The sequence below is a fragment of the Mirounga leonina genome, unplaced genomic scaffold (assembly GCF_011800145.1).
Source record: "Mirounga leonina isolate KUSES-001 unplaced genomic scaffold, KU_Mleo_1.0 Mir_173, whole genome shotgun sequence".
Taxonomy (NCBI): domain Eukaryota; kingdom Metazoa; phylum Chordata; class Mammalia; order Carnivora; family Phocidae; genus Mirounga; species Mirounga leonina.
The window spans coordinates 7,924,291-7,949,796 of NW_023270447.1; the positions used below are offsets into that span (position 1 = coordinate 7,924,291).

The 25,506-nt window shown below is 38.9% G+C and overlaps 1 long non-coding RNA gene across 2 annotated transcripts in view; it reads left to right on the top strand.

Annotated features, from left to right (window-relative positions):
- LOC118019073 overlaps nt 1-25,506 on the top strand; it is a 225,906-nt gene that overhangs the window by 4,195 nt on the left and 196,205 nt on the right. Inside the window, exons 2-3 of one of the 2 annotated variants that reach the window (XR_004681553.1) lie at nt 3,590-3,713; nt 7,351-7,987. This is a non-coding gene — a long non-coding RNA (uncharacterized LOC118019073). Of the gene's footprint in view, nt 1-3,589; nt 3,714-7,350; nt 7,988-25,506 lie in introns of those variants that run through there. The other variant, XR_004681552.1, reaches the window with a different exon arrangement.

Consider the following 25,506-nt stretch of genomic DNA (forward strand, 5'->3'; position numbering starts at 1 on the left):
TTTCTTTCTTTCTTTCTTTCTTTCTTTCTTTCTTTCTTTCTTTCTTTCTTTCTTTCTCTTTCTTTCTTTCTTTCTTTCTTTCTCTTTCTTTTTCTTTCTTTCTTTCTGTCTTTTTTTCTTTTTCTTTCTTTCTTTCTATGATAACCATTCTAAAAGGTGTGAATTGATGTATCATTGTGGTTTTGATTTGCATTTCCCTGAAGATTAGTGATGTTGAGCATCTTTTTGTGTATCTGTTAGCCGTCAGTATTTCTTCTTTGGAAAAATGTCTAGTTAGATTTTCTGCTCATTTTTAATTGAATTGTTAGTGTATATTTTTTTGCTATTCAGTTCTATGAATTATTTTCCTAATTTTTTGCTAAAAGCATTCTTTTCCTTTGCAGCCAAAGTTCTAGAGAGATTATGTGGGAAGTAAAGACAAAAGAAACATTAAATTTCCTTACTACTTCACAGCCAGCCCATTAACAAGTCCTTGAAACAGGCTGACATTCCTCTAGGAACTCAGCTGCCTCGATGTTAATACTTTGCTAAGGTCAAAAGGTAATCTTAGCCCAACCCCCAAAATACTATAAGTCTACTTTAACATATAAAAATACTTTTGGCGGGGAACCTGGGTGGCTCAATTGGATAAACATCTACCTTAGGCCCAAGTCATGATCTCAGAGTCCTGGGATTGAGCCCTGTATTGGGCTCCCCGCTCAGCCTCCTGCTCATGTGATGTCACTCTCTCTCTCAAATAAGTAAAAAAATATATATATTAAAAAAAAAGTACCTTTGCAAACTTCCTTTTTCTCTACCTCCCAAGATATATGTTGGCAGTCATCCCCTAAGCATATGACCCACAGATATAAATATGAAGGGTCTCATTACTAAGGTTTTATTAGACAATAATAAATAACCTTTTCTAACAATAGCTAGTCCCCTCAAAGTTCCTGGAAACCTTGCTTCCAAAATTCCTAGGAGACTCGCTATCCCTAACCACCTCCCAACTTGAAAGTATATACTCAACCACTCCTCATGACCCCAGTGCAGCTCTTTCTGCCCACAGGTCTTGTCTCTGTGCCTTAAAAAAAAACCCTTATTGCACCAAAGACATCTCAAGAATTATTTCTTGGCTGTTGGCTCCAAAACTCAACATCTTTCCTATATCAAGAGACGTAAGTTATCCTTATTTTTTTACCTTGTACTCCAAAATGTACTTCTGTCTGGCTCCTGATCCCATCAGTCCATAAAGTAATTCTTGCTAGGGTGAACAGTTACTCCAAGTTGCTAAATCCAACAGACGTTTTCAGTTCTCATTTTAACTTTTCAGCAGAACTTGAGACATTTGACCACATTCTTTTTGAAACATCATCTTCCCTTGGTTGACAAAACATGCCATTTCTCTTATTGTTCTAACTCACTTTCTCTCTGGCCTGACTCTAATTTTCAACTTCATTTTTTCTCCTTTGTTCCCTAACTTTGAACCTTCTTTCCACCTTTGCTCTTAAATGATAGCCTTGTTTCTTATTCTCATTGAAAAAATTGAAGACTTCCATACCCATCAATTGTACTTGCATTTGTGCTCCTTAGTTAAGGCAACTAACTTCTTCAGAATTAGATCCCTGCCTTCTTGTGTACTCTACTGAATCATTCTCATTCAGTAAATATGCTATTATTATTTTGATTTTTTAAAAAGCAAAGCAAATGATGTGGAGAACAAAGGCAAAAGAAATATAGGAAAAAAAGTAAACTTTCTCACAACTTAATAGCCCATTGACAAATACCTGGGACAAGCCGAGTGACCGAGTGACCTTCGTCCAGAAAATCAACTGCCTCAATGTTAATACTTTGCTAGAGGCAAAAGGCAACCCTAGCTTGATACTAGCCCAACCTCCAGGACCCTAAAAGTCTTCTTTAACATATAAAAATCCCTTTGGAAACTTTCTTTATCTCTACCCCAATAATGAGGGAGCAAAAGGCAAAATGAGGGTATAGATAGCACAAGCTAACACCCAGCAACACTCCCCCCCCCCCCCATGCGTGACATTCCTCAGGCATTCCAGGCTGCCCTAGAACAAAGGAAAGGAAAAAACAAATGGTTAACTGATAGAGATCACAGGCAGGACCTGAGCCTCCATTAGTTTGCAACTGTCTTAATGATTTACAAGAAAAGAGCAGCCTCCAAAACCTATAGATTCAATTTACTGGAGCCCTAACATCACCCTCCTCTCCATAGGATAAAGAATCTTACATAATCAGTCTCTCCTTTACAACCCCAGTGCAGCTCTTTCTGCCTGTGGGTCCTGTCACCCTACTATAATAAAAACACTTTTGGCACCAGAGACGTCTTAAGAATTCTTTCTTGGCCTTTGGCTCTGAACCCCACCACTCCAAACCATATCAGCCCCAAGATATACGTTAGCAATCATCCTCCAAACATATGGCCCACTGATGTATATCTGAAGGGTCTCATGACTAAGGTTTTACTAGACAGTAATAAATGCCCCCTCAAGATCCTGGAAACCTTGCTTCCATTTCCTTAGGGACTTAGGCTATCCCTAACACCCTCCCAATCTGAAAGTATATAAAATCAGTCACTCCTCACAACTGCAGTGCAGCTCTTTCTGCCCATGGGTCTGTCTCTGTGTTTTAATAAAACCACCTTTTTTTGCACCAAAGACATCTCAAGAATTCTTTCTTGACCATTTGGTCCGAAACCCCAATATTTCACATCAGCAAATATACAAATTTAAAAGAAAACCTTTTGTTTCCACTTTCCTCTCCAGCCATTTCTTTCTGTTTATAGCAAAATTGCTAGAAATAATGGTGTATGTTTGTTGTCTCCACTCTTTTTTCCTCTCATATTTTCTTTAATTTTGTTAAAAACAACAACAACAAAAAAAAACTGCAGGCCCAAAATGGCATCACTGGGCCAAGTCACCAAAACAAGGGTTAATACATAACGTAATTATAGTTTCAACCTCCCCTAGACATATAATCTTAACTGGTCAGTCAGGAATTTTCTGTTAAGTATCAATGAGGTAATCTGTCAGATGGGCCCTTTCTTGCCCCCAAAGGAAGATGAGGTAATCCATCTAATAAGACCTCCTACCATTCCCTATAAGGGAAGGTGACCTTGCCTGGGACAATCTTTTCTCTTTTTCTTTCTTTCTTTCTTTCTTTCGTTCTTTCTTTCTTTCTTTCTTTCTTTCTTTCTTTCTTTCTTTCTTCTTTCTTTCTTTCTTTTTCTTCCTTCCTTCCTTCCTTCCTTCCTTCCTTCCTTCCTTCCTCTCTTTCTTTCTTCTTTCTTTCCTTCTTTCTTTCTTTCTTTTCTTTCTTTTTCTTCCTTCCTTCCTTCCTTCCTTCCTTCCTTCCTTCCTTCCTTCCTTCCTTCCTTCCTTTCCTTCTTTCTTTCTTTCTTTTTCTTTTTCTTTCTTTTTTTTGCTAATAAACTTCTTGCTCCACCCTCCTTCTTATGAAAATCTTTTATTTTGTACAACTCCTTGGAGCTCCCCTACCTACTGGATGGGATGGTGCCTGATTCATGAAATTCATAAAACCAATTAGATCTTCAAATTTACTCAATTGGATTTTTATTCTTTAACAGATTTGGTGGCAGCAGTGGGATCCAAAGCAAATCTCCATCAACATTCAGGGACAATGAGAAACACAAGCATGGCGCCCTGTTAACCCTTTTGAATTCACTTTCTTGCTGTTTTCAAAGGCCATTGGTGAGTTCCTATGAGTTTGAGCTCTGTGCTCTGCATTTGAGCTCCTGATCTAATTGGCTTTTTTGTCCAGGGTTAACAGGTCACTGTAGACTAAGAGGAAGCACTAACAGATCATTAGTCAGCCCTCAGTTCAGGCCACAATTCCATATCAGAATCTCTTCCCTCATTCTAGTCTGCAGTCCCCATTTACTGGGGTTTGCTGGTTTAGTCCACGTTGGACTAGCCAGAGCTGCACTGGGTTAGACTTAAGAACCAGAATGAGTTCAGGATCAGACTGGGTCTGATTTAAGAACCATAATGGGTCTGGGATTGGACCAGATCTGATTTGAGCTGGACGGCATTTAGTGTGAGGCCTTGGTGTTTTAAATAAAAACCAGTTGCTAATGGGGAATCTTGGAAGCCAGAAATAAAGCTGCAAATATTGGTGGGCATGGATTGAGCATTTAAAGGCTTTGCCACCTCAAGAAGTCTCCCATGATAGGATAAGTTGGTTATGGAATGGGTTAAACTGACACTAGGTCACTTGCCAACTTCAAGAAAATTTCTGTGCAATGAGGTACACTGTAAACACCCCACAAATACCAACCCCATGGCACATCCCTCTTAGATATTAGTTTGCCTCTAAGAAACCTAGCTAAAAGGCCTAGCTAAAAGAAATAGGATTCTTTATATCAAGAGAGTTGAGCACATTGCCTCTGGCACCCCTGCTTATTTTGTGTCTAAGAACTATAGTCCTGGTAGTTGGAGATATCTAGCAAGATGGAACAATTTTACTAAAAAACAACCTGGGATTACAATGGCTATTAAGGGGAATGTTACAATTAGATAAGATCATTTAAGAACACTTGTAATTAACGGTTCCCAAATTAAATAGAATGGGATACTTATTTTTTTTTTTTTTTTAAGATTTTATTTATTTATTTGACAGAGAGAGACACAGCGAGAGAGGGAACACAAGCAGGGGGAGTGGGTAAGGGAGAAGCAGGCTTCCTGCAGAGCAGGGAGCCCGATGCGGGGCTTGATCCTAGGACCCTGGGATCATGACCTGAGCTGAAGGCAGATGGTTAACAACTGAGCCACCCAGGCACCCTTGGGATACTTATTTTTTTTTTTTTAAGATTTTATTTATTTATTTGAGAGAGAGAATGAGATAGAGAGCATGAGAGGGGGGAGGGTCAGAGAGAGAGGCAGACTCCCTGCTGAGCAGGGAGCCCGACGTGGGACTCGATCCCGGGACTCCAGGATCATGACCTGAGCCAAAGGCAGTTGCTTAACCAACTGAGCCACCCAGGTCCCCAGGGGATACTTATTTTAATTTACATGCAGAAGTCTCCAAAAATTCTCATACTTCCAAAGTCGTTTCAGTGGAAGATTCATTGCAAAAGACTAATAAAAAATTAAAGAGAGAAAAGGTACCTAAAAGATTATAAGACTTGTATCCATTCTGAAGAAACTATTAACAGTTGCCTTTTAAATTAAAACCACTCAAGGCTACAGGTAGTACTCTTCAGGTATCTTTCACTCTTTAGTCAAAGACCAAACTAAGGGCTATGGTTAAGAATTTTTTAAACCCAGGGAGGATCCTCAAAAGTTTTTGTAAATAGATTGCCTTCTGACCCCATTCAAGAGAGGAAGATAAAATTTCACATTGTCCCTCTCTTTCCAAATCGAGACTAATTGGTTATTGATTCTTTCTCTCCCAGGATAGCTATTTCCTTTTTGTTTATCTACTTTTTGCATCCTAAGAATTTGGCTTGACTTTTTACCTGCCTGGGATTTGCAGGTTATTGGTTCTTTCTTTAGTTATCTTTGGGAGTAACTCTAAATCTTGTGAAGATACAATCTTTTACACCCTCTTTGAGGACACCTCATAGGTCCATGAAGTTGTTTAAAGCTGCCAGAAATATTTATTGTTTGTCGAGGCTGAAACATGACAAGATATTTGAAAGAACTTAATAACTCTATGATCAGAAATTTGACAAAGTGGAAGCTGATATTCAGAGCCTGATAGGAAGTTTTTTAGGCATTCTCCCATATGCTAAATGTAACCAAAAGGAAAGAAGAAATTCTAATATAAGTGGATGGGTGCATCAGTCCTTTGACATCATTGACAGCAACTAACCTAATTGAGGAATTTAAAGCAGTTGTCCTTATTTTATAAACCTAGTATTTACAAGACCAACAGTGTGGTTACAGAAACAATTCAGAATCCACTGATCCTTTTTACCTATTCCCAAACCTCCCTTATTTATCTCAAAAGGCTTGTAAGTAAAACTTGTAAAAACTCTGGCCTCAAGGGAACAAACATCCTAGGAACATCCCGCTTTATTTTTTCCTTTGAATTATAAATGTTGTATCTAGGGTCTTCCCCGGAACTTTTATCTAGACCATCTTTTTTTTTTTTTTAAGATTTTTATTTATTTATTTGACAGAGAGAGAGAGAGAGCACAAGCAGGGGAGCAGCAGTGGGAGGGGGAGAAGCAGGCTCCCCACTAAGCAAGGAGCCCAATGTGGGGCTCGATCCCAGGACCCTGGGATCATGATGTGAGCTGAAGGCAGATGCTTATCCGACTGAGACACCCAGGTGCCCCTGGGCCATCTTTTTAGAAAGCAAATTTTGGGGAGATAATTCTTATCAAGAAAAAAACAAAAGCAGAAAGATTATTTAGAACTTGATTTGTTATGGATAAATAACAAATCTTAAGTGTCTTGTCCACAAATATTACAAAAAGCTTTAGCCATCTAGACAGGTAACTTTAGCTTGTTCCATTTACCACAAAAACAAACCTAGATCTATCTTTTATAACTAGGGAATTTTGCACCAATTTCATGGCAATAATTTTAAAACAGAAGCTATAAGGTCTCTGTTGCATCTGAACACACAGTTCGTGTGTATCTATATCTATGTTGTAGATGTGTGGTATTTTCTACCTCCAGATGGTATTGCCAAAATTAATTTGTAAAAGCTCTGCTTAATTGGCTTAAACAAACAAGCACTTTACATAAATTAGTATTCATAAAAATTCTCAGAAATATAATAGAAACTAACCCAATGTTTTTCAAGTTCTTGTGATCTGGGATAATCTTCAGTAAATTAAAGTTAGTTTAATGAGTTCATTGGTTTAATTAAAACAGGCATGTCTTTCGAGTTATCAACATTGAATATAATTCTGGTAAATAACCTTTATTCTAATACTTAAATTTATTTACTTATTAAATTCATGTAATATTATTTGCAATTTGTCAGCAAAACTAATTTAGAATTATGGTTGACTTTGGTGTCTCATAAAGTTTTTGTGCATAATCTAAACATAATTGTTAAGAACAAGTAGGTTGAATAGATATAATTTTAGGTACGTTTTTTTAAATAGTTTCCCCAAATCTTGGTAACTTGACACCTTAAAGCTTTGCTAAGTGATGAGTTAAGTTAAATTCATTGAATATCTGCATCATTTCCTAATAAGATGATAATGAAACATTAATTACTGAGAATAGGTTTATCTATTTTTGGCTTCATATTACAGAGAAACTAAAAGATATTTGGATGTGTTAGTGCCACATTGGAAAAGGCACATGCTTCTAGAAATTATGAAATGTATTTGTAAATTTGCCAACCTAAAGAATGCTGGTGTTACAGGGTTGCAATTTTCTTGTCTCACGGAGGCGAAGAATGAATCTCGTGGACACAAAAGGGTGAAGTGATAGTTTATTAAGTTAAGGTAAGAACCCAAAGAAAGCCCTCTAGAGTGAGAGGGTTTGAATGGGTTGCCAGTGAGGCTTTTATGGTCAGTCTTTTATTCAAAACTGATGAGGGAACCTAAATCTTCTTGATGTTACCTCTGATAGCACCATGATTACTTCTCCTTTGAATATCTCATCAGTGATGTTTAAGACAAATGAGGTGGTCTGGTTATGTTCCCTTATCTCTGGTTTCCTTACACCTCAGCGTTTCTGGGATTTTTGTGAGCTTGATCACATAGCCCCCTACTTGTCTCTCCCTACCTAGCCCCACCTGTCCCTTACTCACTGGTATAACGGTTCACAATTGTTTACATCTAGTTCTCACTAGATATTAAGGTTTCTAAGGGTTTAAGAATTCTAATTAACGTATGTGATTAAAGCTACTAGAAATAATAAGGGAAACATCTTCTTATACCAAGAAGTAAGATGTGTTTTTGATAAGAGAAGATATGAGAAACTGAGATGCATTTTTTGTTGAAGGAAAAGAAAGTAATTTTGTCCTAAAATGAGGCTGGTTGTCTAAAGAGGAAAAACAGGGGCCCCTGGGTGGCTCAGTCAGTTAAGTGCCTGGCTTTTGATTTTGGCTCAGGTCAAGAACTCAGGGTCCTGGGATTGAGTCCCATTCCAAAGCTGTTGGACTTTTGGTCTGCTTTTGATAACAGATTATGAAAGTTTCTATACCTTTTAACTGCTCTGCCTAAAAACAGTGATTTTGTGTTTTATAAAAATAATTTCCTGTGTCTGCTGTCTTTATTAGGTCTTTGATTACCTAGGAAAACTGAGTCTTCTTAATATTAAAGGAGCTAAATTTTGCTAATAGATAATTACTAAGTTTCATAATAATCTGTGATACTATTCAGGCAAGCACTTTATTTTTTTTGTAAGATTTTATTTATTTATTTGTCAGAGAGAGAGCTCACAAGCAGGGGGAGGAGCAGGCAGAGGAAGAAGCAGGCTACTGGCTGAGCAAGGAGCCTGATGCTGGACTTGATCCCAGGACCCTGGGATCATGACCTGAGCTGAAGGCAGATGCTCAACCAACTGAGCCACCCAAGCAAGCACTTTAAAATTTTTTGTCTGTGTGCAATTTTAACAAACTTCCCCAAATCAAATTCTAAATGAAGTCTTTTGTCCTTAAAAAAACTAGAATTTTTCCAGAAGTTTCCCTTAACATTTCAAAGGATTTGTTAACCTAATTAGGCTTATTTGATATGTTAAATTATATGGAAAGCATTGTCAAATAATATCTAATATGATGCCTTCCTTATGTAGTATTTGTATAGGTATATAAGAGTTCTAGAAATCATGTGAAATTCCTAGACATATGTGTCCTGATATCACTTTATATTATTCTTTTACCTTCTGAAGGGGCTCTCATCAAAATTGAGGCTTGTACTAAAAGGACTAAGCCTGAGTATCAAGGAGATGCTTTAGCTGACTTTCATGCAAAGGCAGGAGAAACAGAACCTGTAAAGATTGTGTCACATGTGGATGAAGGCTATTCTGCTTCTGCAGAAAATGACCCTTTGGTGCCAGACTTTTGCCATCCTCATGTCCTTGCCACATGGCAACAGCCTGCTTCTAAATCAAAGAAACAATAATTGTAAATTAAATGAACAGTTAGGGCTATGGGCAACCCAAGATGGCTGCACAGTTCTTTCTGGCTCCCTGGCAAGCCTCACTTTTTTGGTGTTTACATTCCTTCACCCACTCTGGTGCATTCAAGATGACTCAAATTATTAATTGACATTGATGGGGAAAACTTTTATAAAATTGCAAAATAGTCTACCAATAATGTCTGACTTGTCATGTTCATAATCCTGGAGAAACTATTTTGTTTTGTTTTTCAAGAGGCTTCACACCTCCCTCTGGACCCTTTGAACACCTGCAGTTGGACTTCATTCAACTGTCACTTAGTATGGGTTACCACTATGTTCTTATTCTTATATGTGTGTTTTTCGCATGGATTGAAGCTTTCCCTTAACTGCAAGACTGATGTCCTCATAGTGGCAAAAAATTGTTAGAAAATGTGTTTTCTACTTGGTATACCGTCCATGATCTCCAGTGATCAAGATACCTCTGCTTCCCTGGGAAAATCTTATAAACCTTAATGAAAACCTTGAAAACTTTTTGGAATTATCACTCTCCCCATCACTTCAATCATCAGACAAGGTTGAGAGAACTAATGGGATCCTCAAACTGAGCATTTCTAAACTTGCCAAAACTATTGGACTTCGCTGTTCTAAGATATTGCCCTTGGTCTTACTGACTGCTAGAAGTTACCCCTTTGGGAAGTATAACCTCACACCATGTGAGATAGTCATTAGCAGACCAATGTATATTGGTGTACAATCTTCTGCTGATCCCTTGTTGTCTCATACTGGTGTGACTGACTACTGTAAGTCTCTCATATCTTATGCTCAAGCCTGTCAACAGGTTATAGAAGCCTTTGTGGATCCCAATTTAAAGGATCCTGTTGGTCACAGTCTAAAGCCTGGTGACGAGGTATTCTGGAAACATTATCAGAGGAAGACACTTCTTGAGCTCAGTTGGAAGGGACTTTACCAAGTTTTCCTGACTGCTGACACTGTTGCAAAACTAGAAGACACTGGAGATCTCTGAATCAAATTGACAAGGAATAGGAGTAGCTGACATTGAAGTAACTGATTCAACCCACGGCAATGGATCAACTTCATATTTTAACTAAATATGAAACCCTTTCCCCTTATTTTCTTTTCCTTTACTTTGGCATTGCCTAGAAAGATAATGCCTTCCTCTGTATCTCTCAGGCCATTACTAAGAGGGGGTAATCTAGAATTTATTTCAGGTTAGAAGAAAATCTAACTGTGCCCCTAATTTTTCACAAGCAAAATAAGAGATCTCTTTGGTTGACTCCCCCGAATTTACATTGTTGAGTTAGAAAGGACCTACCAAGGAGGCTTTCATAATTTAGGATTCACTCCTTATAGGAGGTCCCTATTTCCCGGGTTAGGGATAAATGTAAATGAGCCTATGACCAAGAACTTCTCCTTAATTCTTAATTATTGAAGAATCTGCTGCTGAAGTAATAGTGGCCCTATAAAGATTCTTAGACTCTATGGCCAAAGTTCTTGATAATAGAATAGCCCTTAATCATCTTTTATCTGAGCAAGGAGGTGTCTGTGTTGTGGCCAACACCATTTGCTTTACCTGGATTAACACTTCTGGGGAAATTAAAACTCAATTACATAAAATCAGGGGGGGAGCCACTTGGCTTAAAAAGTTCACTTTAGGTGGGGTGCCTGGGTGGCTCAGTTGGTTGAGCATCTGATTCTTGGTTTCAGCTCAGGTCGTGATCTCAGGGTCATGAGAATGCGCTCCGCATCAGGCTCTGTGCTCATTGTGGAGTCTGCTTGCCCCTCTCCCTCTGCTCCTTCCCCTGCTCTCTCTCTCTGTCTCAAATAAATAAATAAAATCTAAAAAAAAAAAAAAAATGTCACTTTAGGGGAGTCTTTTACTTAATATTGATTTATATTTATGAATTTATGAATTATATTTATGTCTTGGGGACTGTGGCTTTGAAGTTGTACTATGAACATTAGGAATTATTATTTATAATCTCCCTGGCACATTGTAGCCTCTTAAAAACTGAAAATGCATATGTGCAGCTGCTAACTACCAAGCAGATGATCGCCCTGTACTGGAACCTCATAGGAGAAGCCAAGAAAATGACTGACTTAAAGAATGTGAACCTGAAGCCATGACCTGTGAATATCACAGAGATTAAGCATGACTTATAGATACCACACAAAAACACAAACTGCAAGAATTTTAGAGCAATAGCTGAGAGTGGTGCTGATGCCTTAAACTCTGATCACATCTCTCTCAGTTAAGCTGAGAGTCTGAGCAAAAGGGGGGAATTGTTAAAAGAAAACCATAGGCCCAAAATGGCTTCACTTAGGTCAGGTCACCAAACTGGAGCTTAATGTATAATCTACTTGCATTTTTAAAAAAGATTTTATTTATTTATTTGAGAGAGAGAGAGAAAAAGAGCATGAGAGCACAATAGTGGGGAGGGGCAGATGGACAAGCAGACTCCAACCTGAGCATGGAGCTAGATACAAGGCTCAATCCCAGGACCCTAAAATCATGACTTGAACAAAAGTCAGACACTTAACCAAATGAGCCATTTGCAGTTTTAACCTGCCCCAGAAATGTAGTCTTAACCAGTCAGGAATTTTCTGTTAAGCACAAGTTAGGTAGCCTGTCACATGGGCCTTCTCTCTCCCCCAAGGGAAGATGAGGTAATCTGTCTAAGATCCCCTAAGGGAAGGTAACCTTGCCTGGAAAAATCCTTTCTTTTCTTTTGCTAATAACCTCTTGCTCCACCCTCGTACCCATAAAAACCTCCTTGCAGGCTGGGGTGCCGCCTGATTCAGGAGTCACTTCATAAAGTCAATTAGATCTTCAAATTTACTCCATTGAATTTTTGTTCTTTTTTTTTTTTTTTTAAAGATTTTATTTATTTGACAGAGAGAGAGACTGAGAGAGGGAACACAAGCAGGGGGAGTGGGAGAGGGAGAAGCAGGCTTCCCGCGGAGCAGGGAGCCCGATGCGGGGCTCGATCCCAGGACCCCAGGATCATGAGCTGAGCCGAAGGCAGACGCTCAACCGACTGAGCCACCCAGGCACCCCTGAATTTTTGTTCTTTAAAGTTTATTCCAATCAAGTTAACAACCCCACTATTCTACTGAAATTGCCCTTCTCAAGGTCACTAATGACCTCGACATTGCTAAATCCAATGGTTCTCAGATCTTATCCTATTTGATCTATCAATATCACTAAACACAGTTGTTTACTCTCTGCTATAAAAACAACCAAAACAAAACACAACCCCAAAACTAAGCTCCCTTCATTTGACTTGCTGTGTACCACACTTTCCATGTTTTCCCTCCATCATTCTGGTCACTCTCTTTGTTTCTTTTGCTGGTTCCTCCTCACCTTGACCTCTAAATGTAGGAATTTCTCACGGTTCAATCTTTTATTCTCACTCTACTCATCCTACAGATAATCTCAACAAGTTTCATGGCTTTAAAAACCATCCATATATTGATGACTTGTAATTTATATCTCCAGCCTTTACCTCTTCCCTGTACACTTCAAAACCATAAATCTAAGTGCTTACCTTAACACCTCCTCCATGTTGTATAATAATCATCTCAATCATAGCGTGTTTAAAACTGAGCTCTTGATATTTTTTAAATCTCAAGTTTTTTCTATCTCAGTTACTTTTGATTTCTCTTTATCTTTTATATCCCATGACTTTCCATTCAGCAAATTCTCATTTTGCCTTGAAAATATCTCAAAAATTGGACCATTTTTCTCCATCCCCACTGTTACCACCTTGTCAAAGCCACCATGAACTTTCTGAAATTGCAATAATCTCATGGCCATTCTACTTTTGTCCTTGCCCCCTGGACAGACACAATAAGGCTCAACAATTATTCTGTGTATTCTTCATATACCAACTCCCTTGTTCTTAGGTGGGACTATGTAATTCATTCTGGCCAATGACCTGCTACTGAAAGAAACATGTCAATTCCAGACTACATCATGGAAGAGTAGATGTGAAAGCAGTGATGATAGAGGCCACACATTGAGATTACAGAGATAAGGCAAACATAGGCAGACAGGTAAACTTAACATAGAATACCTAGTTACCATATCGATAACAACTGCCTTAGGAAATTGCTGGACTTCCACCAAACTTTGCATAATTAAGAAATAATTTTTATTATGTGAAATGCATTGATAGTTTAGGGGTTTTTTTTGTTTTTTTCTTTAACCATATCAAATCTAATTGTAATAATACACTCTGACATTTTATGTATCAACTGGCCACAGGGTGCCAAGATCAAGCATTATTTCTTGGTTTGTCTTGGAGGGTGGTTTTAGATGAGATTAGCATATGATTTGGTGGACTCAGTGAAGTAGATTGCCTAGTCCAATACAGGTAGACATCATACCATCCTTTGAGGGCCTGACTAGAACAAAAGGTGAATGATGGAAGAATCCACGCCTTTTTTCTTACCTCACTGTTGAGCTGGAATATTTTACCTCTGGCCTTGACTGGGATTTATACCATCAGCTCCCCTGGTTCTCAGGCTTTCAGATTTGGACTAATTTATACCACCAGCTTTCTTGGATCTCCAGTTGATAGAAGGAAAATTATGGGACTTTTCAGCCTCCACAATCACAGGAACGAATTCCTCAAATTAGTACTTATCTTCTCTATGAATATATAATTTTTATTTATTATAAGATTTTAAAATTTATATGCATATTGAAGAATATATATTATAGTATATATTAGTCTTATAATAAGAATATATTTTGGGAGGGGAAGATGGCAGCAGAGTAGGAGGAGCCGAGGCTGACCTTGTCTCACAAAATTAGATATAAAATCATCCTAAATACCTCAGAAACTGATCTGAAGATTGGCAGAAAAAACTCCACAACTAAAGGTAGAAAGGAGGCCACTTCGAAGAAGGTAGAAAGTGCAGAGATGTAGTTTGGGAGAGAAATGGATCGTGGCCACTGTGGTGGGAGGTGCAGGGAAGGTTGAGAGATAGAGTAACACTCAGGAGCACATGGGGAAATGAATCCCTATAGCAATTGGCTTGGAAAGCAAGAGAAGCTGAATTTTTTTTTTTTTTTTAAAGATTTTATTTATTTATTCATGAGAGACAGAGAGAGAGAGAGGCAGAGGGAGAAGCAGGCTCCCAAGGAGCAGGGAGCCCGATGCGGGACTCAATCCCAGGACCCTGGGATCTTGACCTGAGCCGAAGGCAGACGCTTAACCATCTGAGCCACCCAGGCGCCCGAGAAGCTGAATTTTTAAAGTTCTCTAACCAGCAGGGCTTAAAGCCTGGAGTTTTAAAGGTCAGCATGCTTGGCTCTGGGAAAGCTTGGAAGACATTGGGGCTTCTCTTGCAGAGAAGGCAGGCAAACAGCCCACTGATATACAGCATCTGGAGAGTGCCTGGGGCATAGAGTGGGGAGGTTATTTGCTTATCTTGGAGCATTTCCCAGAGAGACAGCATTAACAAAGAGAACTCTCAAGGAACAAAGGAACTGGTAAGCACCATTTCCTTCCCCCTCCCCCTCAGCATAAACACAGAGCCACCTGCAGGAACCACTGCTGTGCTGGCTCTCCCTACCTAACTTACTTATGCTAAGCACCCCACCCCATGCTCTGGAAGAACCACCCTTCCCAATCATGGATGCTTCAGCCCCAAAGTGCGTGGGACCCCTCCCCCAGAAGACCAGCCCAAACCCCTGCTAACACCATGTCTCCCAGCCCAGGAGTTTTACAGCACCTCAGTTCCAGCAGCAGGTCTCTTTTCACAAGCAGACCAGAACACACCTAGTTAAAACACGCCACATTCAGGCCAGGGACCAAACGCTGCCCACAACAGACAGAGAGCCTCTGCAGACGAGTGGCTTGAAGGATAAAGCAGCCATGACAGAACAGCAGAGTGCACGCAGCACAATTGGTTATACTTCCGGAACTGCCAATGCCTGGGGAACGGGGGAACACTACATGGCAGGGCGCTATAAGACCTCATCTTTAGAAATCCATTATCCTCAAGACCAGGAGTTGTAGCTGACTTCCTTAACAGAAACAGGCACAGAGACTGAACACCACTGAAATACTAACAATATAAAGTAAATAGTATGAAAAAGTATATACCAACAAGTTGAATAACTTGGAAAAAATGGATAAATTCCTAGAAACATACAACTACCAAAACTGAAACAAGAGGAAATAGAAAGTTCAAACAGACTGATTACCAGCAAAGAAATTGAATCAGTAATCAGAATAACTCTGAACAAACAGAAGTCCAGGACCGCATGGCTTCACAGGCGAATCCTACCAAATATTTGAAGAGTCGATACCTATTCTTCTCAAGCTATGCCAAACAATAGAAAAGGAAGGAAAGCTTCCAATTCATTCTATGAGGCCAGGATTATCCTGATACTACAACCAGATGACACCAGAAGAAAAGAGAACTACAGGCCAGTATCTCTGATGACCATACATGCAAGAACTCTCAACAAAATAATGGCAACCCAAATCCAACAATACATTAAAAACATCATTTACCATGATCAAGTAGGCTTTATTCCTCGGTTTCAACAGTGTTTCAATATTTGCAAATCAATCAACATGATATGTCATATCAATAAGAGATAGGATAAGAACCATATGATCATTTCAAAAGAAGCATAAAAGCATTTGACAAAGTACAACATCCATTTCTGATAAAAACCCTCAACAAAGTAGGCCTGTTTGTTTGTTTGTTTGTTTGTTTGTTTGTTTATTTATTTATTTTGACTTTAACATCCCTGGATCCCTGAGATTTTTTTTTTAATTTTATTATGTTATGTAGTCACCATACAATACATCATTAGTTTTTGATATGGTGATCCACGATCCATTGTTTTCATATAACACCCAGTGCTCCATGCAGTATGTGCCCTCTTTAATACCCATCACCAGGCTAACCAATTCCCCCTCCCCCCTCCCCTCTAAAACCCTGTTTGTTTCTCAGAGTCCATAGTCTCATGGTTCATCTCTCCCTCCAATTCCCGCCCGCATTTTCCCTTCCTTCTCCTAATATCCTCCATGCTATTCCTTATGTTCCACAAGTAAGTGAAACCATATGATAATTGACTTTCTCTGCTTGACTTATTTCACTTAGCATAATCTCCTCCAGTCCCATCCATGTTGATGTAAAAGTTGGGTATTCATCCTTTCCGATTGCTGAGTAATATTTCATTGTATATATGGACCACATCTTCTTTATCCGTTCATCTGTTGAAGGGCATCTCGGCTCTTTCCACAGTTTGGCTATTGTGGACTTTGCTGCTATGAACACTGGGGTGCATATGGCCCTTCTTTTCACTACATCTGTGTCTTTGGGATAAATACCTAGGAGTGCAATTGCTGGGTCATAGGGTAGTTCTATTTTTAAATTTTTGAGGCACCTCCACGCTGTTTTCCAAAGTGGCTGTACCAACTTGCATTCCCACCAACAGTGTAAGAGGGTTCCCCTTTCTCCACAACCTCTCCAACATTTGTTGTTTCTTGCCCTGTCCATTTTTGCCATTCTAACTGGTGGAAGGTGGTATCTCAGTGTGGTTTTGATTTGGATTTCCCTGATGGCTAATGATGATGAACATTTTTTCATGTGTCTGTTAGCCATTTGTATGTCTTCTTCGGAGAAGTGTCTTTTCATATCTTCTGCCCACTTTTTGACTTGATTATTTGTTTTTTGGGTGCTGAGTTTGAGAAGTTTATAGATTTTGGATACCAGCCCTTTATCTGTAGTGTCATTTGCAAATATCTTCTCCCATTCTGTGGGTTGCCTCTTTGTTTTGTTGACTGTTTCCTTTGCTGTGCAGAAGCTTTTTATCTTGATGAAGTCCCAAAAGTTCATTTTTGCTTTTGTTTCACTAGCTTTTGGAGATGTATCTTGAAAGAAGTTGCTGTCAAAGAGGTTACTGCCTATGTTCTCCTCTAGAATTTTAATGGATTCCTGTCTCACATTGAGGTCTTTCATCCACTTTGAGTTTATCTTTGTGAATGGTGTTAGAGAATGGTCGAGTTTCATTCTTCTGCATGTGGCTGTCCAATTTTCCCAGCACCATTTATTGAAGAGACTGTCTTTTTTCCTTTGCATGTTTTTTCCTGCTTTGTCAAGATTATTTGACCAAAGAGTGGAGGGTCCATATCTGGGTGTTCTATTCTGTTCCATTGGTCTATATGTCTGTTTTTGTGCCAGTGCCATGCTATCTTGGTGATCACAGCTTTGTAATATAGCTTGAAATCAGGCAACATGATGCCCCCAGCTTTGTTTTTCTTTTTCAACATCTCCTTGGTGATTCGGGGTCTTTTCTGATTCCATACAAATTTTAGGATTGTTTGTTCCAGCACTTTGAAAAATGTCATTGGAATTTTGATCAGGATGACATTGAAGGTATAGATTGCTCTGGGTAGCATAGACATTTTAACAATGTTTATTCTTCCGATCCATGAGCATGGAATATTTTTCCATCTTTTTGTGTCTTCTTCAGTTTCTTTCATGAGTGTTTTGTAGTTCCTAGAGTATAGATTCTTTACCTCTTTGGTTAGGTTTATTCCGAGGTATCTTATGGTTCTTGGTGCTATTGTAAATGGAATCGTTTCTCTAATTTCTCTTTCTACAGTTGCGTTGTTAGTGTATAACAAAGCAACTGATTTCTGGGCATTGATTTTGTATCCTGCCACATTACTGAATTGCTGTATGAGTTCTAGTAATTTGGGGGTGGAGTCTTTTGGATTTTCCACATAAAGTATCACGTCGTCTGCGAAAAGAGAGAGTTCGACTTCTTCTTTGCCAATTTGAATACCTTTTATTTCTTTTTGTTGTCTGATTGCTGTTGCTAGGACTTCTAGTACTATGTTGAACAATAGTGGCGAGAATGGGCATCCCTGACGTGTTCCTGATCTTAAGGGAAAGGCTCTCAGCTTTTCCCCATTGAGGATGATATTCGCTGTGGGTTTTTCATAGGTGGATTTTATGAACTTGAGGAATGTTCCTTCTATCCCTATACTCTGGAGAGTTTTAGTCAGGAAAGGATGTTGTATTTTGTCAAATGCTTTTTCTGCACCGTTTGAGAGGACCATATGGTTCTTTTCCCTCCTCTTATTAATGCGTTCTATCACATTGATTGATTTGCAAATGTTGAACCACCCTTGCATCCTGGGGATAAATTCCACTTGGTTATGGTGGATGATCCTTTCAATGTATTGTTGGATCCTATTAGCTAGGATTTTGTTGAGGATTTTGGAATCCATATTCATCAGGGATATCGGTCTGAAATTCTCCTTTTTGATGGGGTCTTTGCCTGGGTTGGGGATTAAGGTAATACTGGCTTCATAGAATGAGTTTGAAAGTTTTCCTTCCTTTTCAATTTTCTGAAACAGCTTCAGTAGAATAGGTATTATTTCTTCTTTGAATGTTTGGTAGAATTCCCCAGGGAATCCATCAGGCCCTGGACTCTTGTTTTTTGGGAGGTTTTTGATCACTGCTTCAATCTCGTTATGGGTTATTGGCCTATTCAGGTTGCCAATTTCTTCCTGTTTCAGTCTTGGCAGCTTATAGGTTTCCAGGAAGGCCTCCTTTTCATCCAGATTGCTCAGTTTATGGGCATATAGTTGTTGATAATAATGTCTAATAATTGTTTCTATTTCCTTGGTGTTAGTCGTGATCTCTCCCCTTTCATTCATAATTTTATTAATTTGGGTCCTTTCTCTTTTCTTTTGGATAAGTCTGGCCAGCGGTTTATTGATCTTATTAGCTCTTTCGAAGAACCAACTTCTAGTTTCATTGATCTGATCTACTGTGTTTCTGGTTTCTAATTCATTGATCTCTGCTTTAATTTTAATTATTTCTCTTCTAATGCATGGTTTAGGCATCGTTTGTTGCTTTTTCTCTAGTTCTTTAAGGTGTAGAGTTAGTTGGTGAATTCGGGATTTTTCTATTTTTTTGAGTGAGGCTTGGATGGTTATGTATTTCCCCCTTAGGACCGCCTTTGCAGTATCCCATACATTTGGACCGATGTGTTTTCATTCTCATTGATTTCCATGAATTGTATAAGTTCTTCTTTGATTTCCTGGTTGGCCCAAACATTCTTGAGCAGAGTGGTCTTTAGCTTCCAAGTGTTTGAATTTCTTCCAAATTTTTTCTTGTGATTGAGTTCCAGTTTTAAAGCATTGTGGTCTGAGAATATGCAGGGAATAATCTCAATCTTTTGGTATTGGTTGAGACCTGATTTGTGACCCAGTATATGGTCTATTCTGGAGAATGTTCCATGTGCGCTCAAGAAGAATGAGTATTGTTTTAGGGTGGAATGTTCTGTAAATCTCTATGAGGTCCATCTGGTCCAGTGTGTCATTCAAAGCTCTTGTTTCTTTGTTGACTGTCTGCTTAGATGATCTGTCTATTGCTGAGAGTGGAGTATTGATGTCTCCTACAATTAACATATTGTTATCAATATGACTCTTTATTTTGTTTAACAGTTGGCTTATGTAGATGGCTGCTCCCATGTTGGGGGCATAGATATTTACAATTGTTAGATCTTTTTTTTTTTTTTTTTAAGATTTTATTTATTTATTTATTTGACAGAGAGAGACACAGCGAGAGAAGGAACACAAGCAGGGGGAGTGGGAGAGGGAGAAGCAGGCTTCCCGCTGAGCAGGGAGCCCGATGTGGGGCTCGATCCCAGGACTCTGGGATCATGACCTGAGCCGAAGGCAGACGCTTAACGACTGAGCCACCAGGCGCCCCCAATTGTTAGATCTTCTTGTTGGATAGACCCTTTAAGTATGATATAGTGTCCTTCTGTGTCTCTAATTACAGACTTTAGTTTAAAATCTAATTTGTCTGATATAAGAATTGCTACCCTAGCTTTCTTTTGAGGTCTGCTGGCATGGAAGATAGATCTCCATCCCTTCACTTTCAATCTGGATGTATCTTTAGGTTCAAAATGAGTCTCTTGTAGGCAGCATATGGATGGGTCCTGTCTTTTTACCCAATCTGCAACCCTGTGCCATTTTATGGGAGTGTTTAGGCCATTCATGTTGAGAGTGATTATTGAAAGATATGAATTAATTGTCATCATGTTGCCTGTGAAGATGTTGTTTTTATAGATTGTCCCTGTAAATTTCTGTTGTAGATCACTCTTGGGGTCTTTCTCCTTTTATAGAACCCCTCCTTAATATTTCTTAGAGGACTGGCTTAGTGGTCACATATTCTTTCAGTTTCTGCTGGTCGTGGAAGATCTGCATCTCTCCATCCATTCTAAATGAAAGCCTTGCTGGATAAAGTATTCTTGGCTGCATGTTCTTCTCATATAGTATCCTGAATATGTCTTGCCAGGCCTTTCTGGCTTGCCAAGTCTCTGTGGATAGGTCCGATGTTATTCTGATGTTCCTCCCTCTGTACATAAGGAATCTCTTCCCCCTAACTGCCCTTAAGATGGTGTCCTTGGTTCTAAGATTTGCAAGTTTTACTATTACATGCCGGGGTGTTGGCCTGTTTTCCTTGATCTTAGGAGGGGTCCTCTCTGCCTCTAGGACTCGAATGTTTGTTTCATTCCCCAGATTAGGGAAGTTCTCAGCTACGATTTGCTCAAATACATCTTCTAGTCCTCTCTCTCTCTCCACTCCCTCCGGGATTCCAATTATTCTGACATCGGAACGCTTCATGGTGTCACTTATTTCTCTGATTCTATTTTCATGGATTCTGAGTTGTTTTTCCCTGGCCTCCTCTTTTCCCTTTTTATCTATTATATTGTCTTCCAGGTCGCTTATTCGTTCTTCTGCCTCACTTACCCTAGCTGTTAGATTATCTAGATTGGATTGGGTCTTATTGATAGCATTTTTAAGTTCTGCCAATTCACCTTTTATTTCTGCCCTTAGAGACTCTATGTTGCCATTAATTGATTTCTCCATTCTAGCCATTGTCTTCACAATTGGTAGCCTGAATTCCATCTCCGACATCTTGGTTATATCTCTATCCATTTGTAAATCTGCAGCATAAGTCATAATCTCTGAGTCTTTTCTGTTTGGGGGGCTCCTCCTACTAGTCATTCTGTTGATGGGTGTTTGAGGGAATGTATAGAGTCCAAATTATTGACCAGAACCCAAGCAAGATGCACCTGTTTTCTTGGGGCCTTAGGGTTGCTGGCCTCTTGTTTTCCCAGCCTGTCTTCTGCAGGAGGGGCCTGCTGTGCTGTTACTCAGGCAACCCTGTTTAGGCAGAGTTGCCCTGCACCTCTGTGGCGGGGGATGGGCTCAGCGGGAATCAGTTTTGGGGGCTTTTGTTCTCTGGTGGCTTACCCTGGCGGCTTTCCGCGTCTCTTCCGTGAGTCAGAGCAGAAGAGATGGTTTCCAACCCTCTGCCTCAGAGCAGAGAGACCTCAGTCTGTTCTTCAGTTAGCTCTCCAGGCCACACTGTCTCCATTTCTGTCCGTGCTGCTATAAACTGCAACGTCCTGGGTTGTGCGCCCCTCCCCAGCACCTCCAGTCCTGCCTCCAGGTCAGGGCACGTCTCTGCCCTTTGTGTTTCTAAAACCACCAGCTGTTCCCAGTTCACCTGCACAACCCTGCCACTCCGGGTTCCCGCCCCGGGGGCTGCCCTAAAGTCCGTTCCCCGCTGCTACTGGTCTGTGAGTCTGTGCCCCATCCCCAGCGAGCAAGGCTGTCACTCACCAGCGGCATAGAATCCTCATGGCCAGGCACCCTCCTGCTGCCATTTATCCTCTGATATCTGCCTGCAGAATCAGGGCTCCCCGCTTTGTCCCTCAAAACCACCCGCCTGCAATATTCTGTTTATAGAGATCCAGATCTTCTTCCATCTCAGGCTGGTTTCGTGGGTGCTCAGAGTGGTCTGGTAGATATCCAGCTCAATTCTGGGGACCAGTTGAAATAGGGTCCCCTACTCCTCTGCCATCTTTCCTTCCCTCAACAAAGCAGGTTAAGAGGGAACATACCTCAACACAATAAAGGTCATATATGAAAAAAAAAAAACACAAACAAAACAGATAACATCATCCTCAGTGGGGAAAAACTGAGAGCCTTCCCCTAAGGTCAGGAACAAGATAAGGATGCCCACTCTCACCACTTGTATTCAACATAGTACTGGAAGTCCTAGCCACAGCAATCAGACAACAAAAAGAAATAAAAGGTATCTAAATAGGTAAGGGAGAAGACAAGTTTCACAAGTTGCAGTTCCTGAAAGACAAAAAAAAAAAAAAAAAAAAATCTGCTAGAGCTGATACAGGAATTCAGTAAAGCTGCAAGATACTAAATCAATCTACAGAAATCTGTTGCATTTCTATACACCAATAATGAAGCAGCAGAAAGAGAAATTAAGCAATCAATCCCATTTATAATTGCACCAAAAACCATAAGATACCTAGGAATAAACCTAACCAAAGAGGTGAAAGACCTGTACTCTGAAAACTATAAAACATTGTGGAAAAAATTGAAGATGACACAAAGAAATGGACATTCCATGCTCATGGATTAGAAGAGCAAATATTGTTAAAATGTCTATACTACCCCAAACTATCTACATATTTAATACAATCCCTATCAAAATACCAACAGCATTTTTCACAGAACTAGAACAAGCAGTCTTGAAATTTGTATGGAACCACAGAAGACCCCAAATAGCCAAAGAAATCTTGAAGAAAGACAAGCAAAGCTGGAAGCATCACAATTCCAGACTTCTAGTTATACTGCAAAGCTGTAGTCATCAAAACATTAGAGTACTGGCACAAGAAAAGACACATAGATCAATGGAACAGAATAGAGATCCCATAAATCAACCCAAGAACATATGGTCAATTAATCTTCAAAAAAGTAGGCAAGAATATGTAGTGGGAGAAAGACATCTCTTCAACAAATGGTATTGGGAAAACTGGACAAGTATATGCAAAAGAATGAAACTGGACCACTTTCTTACACCATAAACAAAAATAAATTTTAAAAGGATGAAAGACCTAAATATGAGGCCTGAAACCATAAAAATCCTAGAAGAGAGTACAGGAAGTAAATTCTCTGACCTCAGCCATAGAAACATTTTTCTTGATATATTTCCTGAAGCAAGGGAAGCAAAAGCAAAAATAAGCTCTTGGGACTACATTGAAATAAAAGCTTCTATACAGTGAAGGAAATAATCAACAAAACTAAAAGACTATCTAAACTAACTAAATGGGAGAAGATTATTGCAAATGACATATCCAATAAAGGGTTAGTATCCAAAATATGTAAAGGATTTATACAATTTAATGCCAAAAAAAAAAAAAAAAAAAAAACAACCCAAATTAAAAAAGGGAAAAAAAAAAAAAAAAAAATTTGTTTTAAAAAAAAAAAAAAAAAGGATTTAAAAAATTTAATATCAAAAAAAAAAAAAAAAAAAAAAAACAACCCAATTTAGAAATGGGTAGAAGACATGAACAGATATTTCTTCTAAGAAGACATTCACAAGGCCAACAGACACAATATTGTCAATATTAGTAATCATCAGGGAATACAAATCAAAACCTCAAGGAAATATCACCTCACACCTGTCAGAATGTCTAAAATAAAAAACACAAGAAACAAATATTGGCAAGGATGTAGAGAAAAAAAAAAAAGGACCCTCATAACGCTGTTGATAGGAATGCAACCTGGTGCATCGACTCCGGAAAATAGTATGGAGGCTCCTCAAAAAATTAAAAATAGAACTGTCCTATGATCCAGTAATTGCACTACTGGGCATTTGCCCGAAGAATACAAAAACCCTAAGGTGAAAAGATACAGGCACCTCTATGTTTATTGCAGCATTATTTACAATAGCCAAAATGTGAAAGCAACCCAAGTTTCCATCAATAGATGAATGGATAAAGAAGAGGTGTTTTATATATATGTGTACACACAAACACACAATGGAATATTAACCACAAAAAAGAATGAAATCTTCCATTTGCAACAGCATGGGTGGATCTATAGGGTATAATGCTAAGTGAAATAAGTCAGTCAGAGAAGGAATTTAAGAAACTAAACAAAGGAACAAATAAAAAAAGACAAAAAACAAAACAAAAAACACCCAGACTCTTAAATATAGAGAACAAACTGATGGTTACCCGAGGGGAGGTGGATAGGGGCATGGGTGGAATAGATGAAAAGGATTAAGAGTATACTTATGGTGATGAGCATTGAGTATAGAATTGTTGAATCACTATATTGTATACCTGAAACTAATATAACACCGTATGTTAATTATACTGCAATTAAAATAAATTAAAAATTTTTAAAAAGATTAAACTTTACGTTGTCCCCAAACTAATAAGACCACTGGCTCTACAAGAGTTCCTCTAATGTGAAATTTCTTATGGCAGAAAATAAACCTATGTTTGTCAGACTATAGATGTGGTATGCTTTGGTGGTCTTTGAGCAGATTTTTAAATCATTTTTGAACATCATTTTCTGTGCCCAGCACCCTCAAGGACATTTAAAAAGACAGACCAACTACATTGACAAATGGAAACCAGCATGTAGCTGAGTTGTTACAGGAAGCTGTGTAAGAAAGCAGAGAAGAAAAAAATAAAGGAGAGACTAATTTTTATCTCCCTAATCCTTTGAGTTTCTCCATTATTTGATTCTAATTCATGTTTTACCCTTACATTCACCTTATGCTACAGGGAAGTGAAGTATTTATTCTTTTTTGAACACATTCATATATTCTTCTCTGTATACTTAAATATGCTGCATATCCCAGCCCCTTAGTGATGACTTTCTTGGTCTTCATACAAATACAAACTTTGATGACCTATATATTTTGTACCTTCTATTATGACACTTATAGTTTCCTTTGTATTATAGTCATTTATAAATTTGATTTGATTATTAGATCTAAAAAATTTTTAAATATTTTAAGTAATCTCTACACCCAATGTGGGGCTCAAACTGACAACCCTGATTCAAGAGTCACATGTTCCACGGACTGAGCCAGTCAGGTACCCCTGATTATTAGATTTCATCATTATGTCTTATCTGGAAAGTTGCAATAGCCTCCTGATCAATTTCTTTGTTTCCACTCTATACACCTTACAGTCTATTCTCCTCACAGTAACTAGTGTGGTCTTTAAAAGATACAAATTTGAATGTGTTGTTTGAACCTTTCAATTGGTTTCCTATCACTCTTGGAATATAAAGTCCTTATCATGTCCTCTAAAGCTTTACAAGGTACTTCTATAATCTCATAATCCTACTAATCTGTTTCTTATGCACTCCCCTTTAGTCATTCCTCATCAGGGGTGATGGGGTAGAGGCACAGAATGAAAAATAGAATCCTTCCTCGTGACCTTTGTGTTTGCTATCTCTCTTTCTAGTATTCTTCTAGATGCTCATATCCCTTCCATTTATTCAACATCTATTCAGATGTCCTTTCCTCAGAGGGTTTCGTTACTGCTTTGG